The sequence below is a fragment of the Triticum aestivum genome, chromosome 4D (assembly GCF_018294505.1).
Source record: "Triticum aestivum cultivar Chinese Spring chromosome 4D, IWGSC CS RefSeq v2.1, whole genome shotgun sequence".
In the NCBI taxonomy this organism is placed as follows: domain Eukaryota; kingdom Viridiplantae; phylum Streptophyta; class Magnoliopsida; order Poales; family Poaceae; genus Triticum; species Triticum aestivum.
Genome location: NC_057805.1, coordinates 13963417 through 13973181, shown reverse-complemented (window position 1 = coordinate 13973181; position 9765 = coordinate 13963417). Strand labels below are relative to the sequence as shown.

The 9765-nt window shown below is 50.9% G+C and overlaps 1 long non-coding RNA gene across 1 annotated transcript; it reads left to right on the top strand.

Moving 5' to 3' along the window:
• The first annotated feature begins 5706 nt into the window (after positions 1-5706).
• Positions 5707-8725, top strand: LOC123099410 (uncharacterized). The gene is made up of 2 exons (XR_006448156.1): positions 5707-5925; positions 8504-8725. It is a non-coding gene; the product is annotated as an uncharacterized lncRNA (long non-coding RNA).
• Positions 8726-9765: the final 1040 nt, after the last annotated feature.

The following is a 9765-nucleotide window of genomic DNA, read 5'->3' as shown; positions in this document are numbered from 1 at the left end:
TCTTGGCCTTCTTCTCCGGCGCCGGCACTAGCATCTCCGCCAAACGCAGAATGACTGGTTCTTCGGGCAGCGGAGCCGGACACTGGATCCGCTTCGCTCTCTCCGTCCAGTCCTGAAAAGAGCAGTAATAAAAAGCTCAGACATCATCCTCGAAACAATTGGGTTGAGGACTCATTCGAAATAACATACCTTGCTGGCGGGGTGTGTACAATCGTGACCACGGTCTGAATCCGTGGCCGGTGGTTTTTCATTGCCCTTGAAGAGCAATTTCCATGCGCCTTCGTGTGTAGTCTCGAAGAGCCTCACCAGGGTCCGGCGCTTCTTCGGATTGAACACCCACAGTGGGCGGCTTCAGCGCTGGCATGGAAGGATCCGACGAACTAACATCACCTGGATCACATCAACGAGCTTGATGCTCTTGGTGACCATGCTCTGAATGCGCGTCTGCAGCACTATCAGCTCGTCAGGAGAACACCAGTCTGGACTCTTCTCGACCCAGGAAGTGAGTCGCATAGGAGTGCCGGAGCGAAATTCGGTATCTGCGGCCCAGGTGGTGCCGCGTGGTTCTGTGATGTAGAACCACTGCTTCTGCCACTCCTTTACCGTATCCATGAAGGTGCCTTTGGGCCAGGAGACGTTGGACAATTTGCTCACCATTGCCCCTCCGCACTCCGCGTGCTGACCATCCACCACCTTCGACTTCACATTGAAGACTTTGAGCCACAGCCCAAAATGGGGTTGGATACGGATGAAGGCCTCACACACGACTATAAACGCCGAGATGTTGAGGAAGGAATTCGGGGACAGATCATGGAAATCTACCCCGTAATAATACATTAACCCACGGACAAAGGGGTGGAGTGGAAACCCTAGCCCGCGGAAGAAATGGGGGGAGGAATACCACCCTCTCTGTGGGCTCCGGCGTGGGGACGATCTGTCCCACGGCCGGTAGGCAGTGGACGATCTCCTTCGCCAAATATTCGGCCGCCCGGAGCTCAGTAATGTCCTCCTCCGTGACTGAGGAGACCATCCATTTGCCCTGACCACCGGTTCCGGACATGGTTGCGGGAGTGGAAAGGAGATGAAGACTTGGGCGCTGGAGCTCGAGATCGGGAAGGCGGAGACGGAGAGAAAGCGTGAGAAGAGTAAGAGGGGATCCTTATCCTCTTATAAAGGCAGCAAACACTAAACGCCTCCTCGCTCGCCTTAAGATTCGCCTACTCCTAAAGGCTGTGCAAACGGCACGGTTCGGTTACCCATGCCCGCATTGATGAGAATCCCGCAATAAGGGGACACGATCTCTGCTTCGACAAGACGTGCCAATAGCCACCACGTCTCGCAACGTGGGGTGGCAGATGAAAAATGGTTCAAGATTATAACCAGACAGGCATACCGTCATGAAAAACTGTAGCAGATTAGATTCGTGCAAATATTATATTCTCTCTGCGGTTGTGTGTGGAATGCGTTACAGGTCCGGATACAATCATCGCATCCGAAGACTATCTTGGAGTTCGGAAGAAGGGGAACCCGCCTTGCAATGCCGAAGACAATCTGCGCGCCGGACTCCTCGTCATTGAAGCCAGGTTCAGGGGCTATTGAGGGAGTCCTTGACTAAGGGGCCCTCGGGCATCCGGCCTGTTATCCACGGGCCGGATTGATGGGCTGTGAAGACACGAAGACCGAAGACTATACCCGTGTCCGGATTGGGCTCTCCATGGCGTGGAAGACAAGCTGGGCGACCGACTATGAAGATTCCCTCTTATGTAACCGACCTCATGTAACCCTAGATCTTTCCGGTGTCTATATAAACCGGAGAGCATAGTCCGGATAGGACAGATTCATTACCATATACTCATAGGCTAGACTTCTAGGGTTTAGCCGTTACGATCTCGTATCGATCCTAGACGCACAGTTCGGACCCCCTACCCGAGATCCGCCGGTTTTGACACCGACAGTCTCAACCTGCCCTGTCGCTCCGCCACAAAGTAACCATCAGGGGGTTGTCGGGAACCCAGGCCCATCACTACCTGGATGGAACCACCTGCCCCTTCAGCCCCCATCTCCGAACAGTAACATAAGTATGTAAAAGTATATAGTATATGTACCCGTGATCACCTCCCGAAGTGATCACGGCCCAGTAGTATAGCATGGCAGACGGACAAGAATGTAGGGCCACAGATGGAATACTAGCATCCTATACTAAGCATGTAGGATTGCAGGTAAAGGTAACAACAGTAGTAGCAAGGACAGGCTATGCATCAGGATAGGATTAACGAAAAGGAGTAACATGCTACACTACTCTAATGCAAGCAGTAGAGAGAAGAATAGGCGATATCTGGTGATCAAGGGGGGGCTTGCCTGGATGCTCTGGCAAGAAGGAGGGATCGTCAACACAGTAGTCGATCTGGGCAGCGGTGGCGTCGGTCTCGGTGTCTAGCGAGAGAAGAGGGGTAAGAAACAATAAATATAAAAGCAAACATATGCATGACATGACAATGAACGGTGCTAGGTGTGCCCTAACGCGGTAGTAGGTGATATCGGCGAAGGGGGGAAACATCCGGAAAAGTATTCCCGGTGTTCCGCGTTTTCGGACAGATGAACCGGAGGGGAAAGTTGCGAGTTTGCTATGCTAAGGATGTGTGGCGAACGAACGGGCTGCGTATCCAGATTCGTCTCGTCGTTCTGAGCAACTTTCATGTAGGAAACATTTTCATCTGAGCTACGTTTATTTTATATTAATTTTAAAAGAATTAAATTGTTTTTAGGATTTATTTAATTATCTTAAATCAACATTATCCAGAATAGTGTTTGCTGACGTCGGCAGTCAACAGTGGCCGTTGACTGGTCAAACTGACGTGTGGGTCCCGCATGTCATACTCTGTCTAATCTAATTAGGGTTTAACTAATCTAATTACTGTTTAATTACTTAACACTAGTTAATTAGGTTAATTAAACATAATTAATTAATTTAATTAATTAATTAATATATTTTTATTTTTTTTATTTTTAAATCTTTTTTTAACATTCTGTGGGGTGGGGCCCCATGTGTCTGTGGCCCAGAGGGGCATAGCGGGTTGGGCTACCGGGTGCGGGCGCACCCGAGCGGGCACTCGCCTGTAGGGCGGGACGAGGCCGCCGGGGCACTGACGGCGGGGCAAGCCGGCGCGGCCAGCCGGGGCCACGGCGGGCGGAGGCGAGGGGTGGCGCCGGCGCGGCCAGTGGCGCGGCCGCGGGAGGAGGAGATGGCGGATGCGAGGCGCGGCGAGGCACGGGACCATGGGGCGCCGATCGGAGCGGGGCGCGGGGAGGCGGCCAGCGCCGCGACAGAGAGGGCAGCGCAGCAGCGGCGGCAGAGTAGCAGCAGCAACAGGGAGCGTGGCCGCGGGAGAGCGCGGGGGGCGCGGGGCAGCAGGAGCAGAGCGGGGCGGTCGCCGCGACGGCGACGGATGGCTGTAGCGAGCGGTGGCTGCGTGGCGCGCACACGGCGGCGCAGAGCTCGAGCGATAGCAGGGGAGCACGGCGGAGCGGACGCGGAGGGGCCCGAGCGGCGCGTCCGAGCGAGGTGGGCGCGGGCACAGGTAGGGGGCGCGGGCGCGGTCAGGGCAGCCGGCGCGCGTGCGGGCGCCGGTGAGCGAGGCCATGGCCGAAGTGGCGGGAGCAAGGGAGGCGGTGGTGCACCGCGGGCGCGGGCAGTGAGGCAAGCGAGGGCCGCGGCGGACGCGAGCGATGCGCGCGGTCAGGACGGTCGGGCAACCAAGGGCTCGCGGTGGGTGCAGCCATGTCATGCGCGGGAACGGGAGAGAGAAGGTCGCGGTCCTCACCGCGGGTTGCAGGGAACGGGGCAACGGGGGGCGTGGAGGAGGACGGAGACGACGGGGACGGAGAGGAAGCAGTCCGGCGGGGAGGAGGAGGCAAGCCGACGAGGTTGCGGTCTGACAGGGTGGCCTCCAGCGACGGCGTCGAGCGTCGAGCGTGGGCGAAGGGATTAGGCTCCTCTCGATCCAGATCCAGAGCGAGGGGGGAAGTGGTGGTCGGTGGGTTAGGGTTTCGGGGTCCAGGGGATAAGGAGAGGAGTGGGGATGGGCTGTTTGGGCCGACCTGGTGGCCAGCTGGGCTGGTTGGCCCAGTGGGGGGGTCCTGCTGTTTTTCTTTTCTTTTGTTTTATTTTTCACCTTTTATTTTTATTTATTTTCTTTTCTGTTTTATTTCTCTACTCTTATAAAAAACAGAGTTGGTGATGATGGTGTGCCTGCCATCCTGCAATATAGGCCGTCCGATTTATATCTGACGGATAGGAAGGAAACTATGGCAATTTTGTAAAAAGATACCTACACCCCTCTCCACATTTGCAAATAATTCCTTCCCTCGTTCATCCTTTTCTCCCAGAAGATAAAGTACTCATACAAATACATCTTGATGTTCCGTGCAACGCATGGGCATCTTGCTAGTCACTTTAAAATATTTAGGCATTTTCTAAAATAAATGTTTTCTCAATAATTACCAGTGCAATATTTGGCACCCACCGAACATTTTTGTTTCAATGTTTGAAATTTTTTGTTGTTTGCCATATTTTGAATTATTTTTTGAATCGGTTTTGAACTAACGAAAGATTAGCAACAGTAACGGAGGTGACGTGGCATCATTAGCATTTTACTGTCGCTTAATTATCCAGGCGTCACAATCCCATGCTATGGCCTAATTATGGACATTAAGAAGGCAATGACTACTTTCGCTGTCTGCAGCGTTCGATGTGTGAAGAGGCAGAGCAATGTCTTGGAGCACGGTTTGGCTGCCCTGACCAGGAGCACATGCCACCAAGAGATGATCTCAGATGTCCCGCATAGCTTACGACCTCTGTTGATATCTGAATGTAATGCGCTCTCTGAGTAGAAAGTTTCTACTCTGATCTAAAAATAATAATATTTGGGCAGATGGCGAGGGAGAGGGAGGGGGCAGATCTGGGGACTGCGGGAGCATGCATACCAGAACATGAACTTCGGGAGCCTCCTGATGAAGTGCTTGAACTCGCCGGATCCGAGGTTGGGGAGGGCGTGCGCGTCGTGGGCGGCGGAGGGGTCGAGCTCGGGGTCGACCATGGGGGAGAGGAAGCCGATGAGGAGGTAGATCCCGAGACGACGACGGCGGCGATGACGAGCGTGCCGGCGTGGGCGGCGGCGGCGAGGAGATCGTGATGGAGAGTACCTCGACCGAGGGATGGGGGTGAGATTCGTGAGAGAGAGTTTTTTTTAGGTTTCGCGAGAGAGAGTTTGGTGGGTGGGAGTGGATGGAGGTGGATGGTGTGGCGGTGGACACGCTAGTAGTAGCGTCGGTCTCTCACTTGCGCTTTAGCTATTCACTTACAACCTGCGCTACTACTCTGTTTTGTCTGCTAGAGATATATACTAATAGCGTGTTTTTTTGGCAGGCGCTACTAGTAATTAGCAATAGCGTGAGTTAATATAGCGTACTACTAGTAAACGTCTACCTATAAGCAGGGGCGAATCTACGTGCATCGCTGTGGGGGCGAATGCCCCCACTCGTTTTTTTTGCCCACTTATGCTAGGCCCAGGATACTCAGCGTTGCCCCCACTCAGGCCAAAATATTTGCCCCCACTGCTTTATTTTTTGTTGTATTTAAAGCCCATGTATGAGAAATATATAGCTTATTGGCCCAGCTACTCATCTAGGGAGAATGACGAGAGGCGAGCAGGCCTCATGCGCGTATGATGATTCTCATCGCTAGAGACCTTGTCTTGACGAAAGCCCTCGCGCCGCCGCCTGCGGCTCTACTGCCCTGTAGATACATGATTATACGACGCCCCTCCACCGATGGCGATCAGCCGAACATCTGCCGTCCGCGCACTGTACACACCGGCCGGTCGGCTTGCCATCCCTAAGGAAGAAGCTCTACTGATCAATATCAAGGTAATACGTGAGACCTAGGTTTAGTTCTCTTATTATCTATTCTGATTTCCATGTTAAAAAGGTACTGTAGCAAATTGTATCAAATATCCATGTGTATACATTATAATGTACAAAATGATTATTAGATTGATTGGATCTAGCTTCGCGTAATAATTTTGTATGAATAAAGTTTGAGCATGTGGGAGTAGAATAAAATCTATAGCAATATTCTGCCTTCATGTATTTCAGTTTATTTAACATTCAACTATATGGCGTCGACAGGCAAGCTAATGGAGAGATGTTTAGTAAAATCGACAACTGGCAGTATGCTTGAAATAGTTGATCTAAACAGCTTACACTGGATCCATAAAAAAGAAGAGACTTACATATTTAATATCAACAATCATGGCGAGATTAGAAGAAATTCTTTTACATGGGAAAAATCGTCACGGGATGAAACAGAAGGAGGTAACGTGTTTAAGATTTTCTTTATCTAAAAATGTTTCGGAAACACTAACGTCCACACGTGTGGCACTTCTCCAACTCGCCCACACACCTGGATCATCGTCCAATGCAGTTTGCACGAATCTTGACACAAAAAGGTGGATTTGATGTGCCACGTAGGACGGGGCTAGTGTGTGGGGCGTTGGAGAGTTTGCCCACACGCCCCGCATCACGCTGTTTGCCAGCTGCGTGTGTGGGCGAACTAGTTTCTGCCCACACAGCCACCACCTAGTCCATGCGCGTTTGGGCGAACTGCTTTTCGCCACACGACGACTCCTACATTGTGGATGGCAACTGCAGTTACACGAACGTGGCAACTTGGTACACACACATGGCAACTGTGATTCTTTGCTAGACGGCAACTACAGTTGCGCGTACGTGGCAACCAGATAAACACACATGGCAACTGTGATTAACCATACATGGCAACTATGGTTGGACCACACGTGACAACTAGGTAAACACACATGGCAACTACTGTTTGATCATATGTGGCAAGTAGTTAATCACACACGGCAACTATGGTTTGATTACACGCGGCAACTACCATAAATTAGACATGGCTACTATAGTTAACCAAAACAGATAGAGTTGCCATGCTTTTACAACTACACTTGCCATCTCGAATAACTGCATCTGCCATCCCGGATGGCAACTAAATCGTCATCCCGCGGGTACCTAACGTAGCTGCGCCAGGACGTGTGGGCATTCTTGCTTCGTGCCACATGCACGAGGTGGAGATGAGTAGTACTTGTTGGGCGTGTGGCACGAAATAGCCGCGCCCACACGTATGGGCAATTCTAATGAACGCTCACACACAGCCCGTGTGGGCTGCCTCGTGCTCACACCACACACGATGTGTGGGCGGATGCCTAATATACCACACGTGTGGCAGTTATCGGCGTCCAAATGTTTACATTCTCGATTTTATATTTTTTGTGCAGCTCTAAGGCTAGAAATCAGGGATGTAGCAACACATATTTCTCAAGCTATTGTGCCTTCAGTGGTTAGTTTACTTTTTTTGGCAATGACTGGGTCATAATTATGTGTGTTGACATTATCATAAAAGGACATATATGCAATTTTGGTTCTTACACACTATATGTATGCTTGTGTGGTTGGTTTTTAAACTGATCTAGCCATTAGCTTGTATACATATTTTTGAAAAAAAATCATGTATATCTTTGCCCCCTCTTGTTTTTCATCCTGGCCCCGCCCCTGCCTATAAGTTATTTCTAAGTAGTGCAATCAGACGCCACACGACGCGTGGCAAAGGATCTGCACTAGCTTGGAGCCAATCCACAGCCAATTAAGTGGACCAAAGCACGTTTGTGGAATAAAAATAACGATTAATAAAAAGGGAAATATAATACGAATTATTAGTCACTTTTTCATGTTGCATAAGTTGGGTGTTTGTACCATTCTAGAAAAAGAACAGGAAAATAAAAGGTTATATTAGGTCCTTGCGTGAGAGTAATAATAGAGGAGTTCTAGTTGGGATGCATCTATCTCTTTCTAGCAGGATCGTAAGATCACCACTGCAGTAGCGTCTTTCGAGCTTTCTGGTGAGGGCGCAAATCCAGCTCTTCCGTGTGTGTCGTGGCCACTGGAGGCTCATGCATCCCACGCCCGCCAAATTGTTTCTTATAATCATATGGCTCGTCCTTCGCACGCCATGGAGAAGGACACGCGCTGAAAGAGGAAGCGGAGCAGAAGCACCGACGTAGGAGTATGTAGTGGGAGGGTAGGGGAGGGCACCAGTTCCCAGCACTCAACGAGATCGCTCCTTCTGGAAGGAAGGGGGCAACGAACCAGAGCCGTGCACGCACCAGGCACAGGGAGCGTGATGCGGACGGAGACACACGGCACCCGGCCGCGGGCTCACGTCGGCGGGCCGCGGCCGCGTCTCCTCCTCGGAGCGCCCGGGCCGGAGGTGGGTGGAAAAGATTCCCCTGGCCACCGGCGCGCGGCACATAGCCGGCCTGCCGTCATCGGAGAACGGCGCGTCGTCTAGTCGACAGGGCGTACTCTTCAACCAATCTTATTACTGCTTGCCAAATATGCGCGTCTTCTTTCTTACTGCTTTTTTCTTTAGGGGCGACTTGTTGGTTCAAACAAGGCGGCACGGTGGGGTGGAATCGTCGGTTTAATTGGCTGAATACTCGCACCCTGCAGACAACACGGGCACAGGTGAAAGGTCTATGTCCGTCAGCGTGAGGGCGGGTCGCCGTAGCAGTAGCCTTTCTTGGTAGCATGATGATGGGCGATGAGATCAGTCTGGTTTTGCGACGTCGACTAATAAACCCTTTCTTCTCAACTGTTGAGCTACCTGGATGCTGATTAAGCAGCTAACACGCAATACAATATAAACATGTCGCTTTCGTTTTATTATATTATAATAATTATAGAAAAGAAGAAGATACTATACTACTATACATGCATCTTCTGATCTTCAGGGCAGCGCCTTGACCCATCCTAATAGCGTGCGGCCATATGACACGCCAAAGCCGAACTCGACACAGAATCCGTCGTCGCTGCAAACCGTTCAAGTTTTGTACGGGTGATTTTTTTTTAGGGTGATATGTAGGTCCAACAACAAGTTCAATGTATTCCCAGATACTCCCTCTGTAAACTAATATAAAAACGTTTAAATCACTATTTCTAAACACTTTTATATTAGTTTACAGAGGGAGTAATAAACAATCGACGATCATCATGAATACTGGTGCTCATTTTTCTTCTTCTGAAGAACATCAGAAGGAGGCAGCTCGAAACCGACGACGCATCATCAGAAGCTTCAGGGCCGGAGCACAGAAAATATTATATTGAATTAAAATATTAATCTATTAAGCCGATCGAGGCAAAAGAAAAAGGTGGCACTGTCTTTTGGGCTCAGACGAAATGATGACGTCCGTGGAAGTGCCGCCGTCCTTTCCTTTCGCTCCCAGCGGCACTGACGTCCGGCTGCTGCGACGGGGCCGTGGACACTGTCCACGTACGGCCAAATTTCGTGTTTTGACTTTTTTGAAAGTTAAACCAGATCTGACCTCAGTTTGTAAAAATTTCGGGATCTGATCATTTTTCCTACCGCCACAGTGTCTGGCGGTAGGGTATAACTGTCTACCGTCATGTAGCTTGGCGGTAGGACTTAACTGCACCGTCACCCCGATTTAATGTGAAAAATATCTTACCGCCAGAGCCTTTGGCGGTAGGCTGTGCAATCCTACCGCCAAAGAGCCTGGCGGTAGGCAACACAACCTAAGCGTGCATGCGACTGGCAGCTCGTCCTGTAGCATCACCTATGCAGCTGGTTGCGATTATTAACAGCCTACTTTGCCTGCTGGCCTGCCTAGCCAC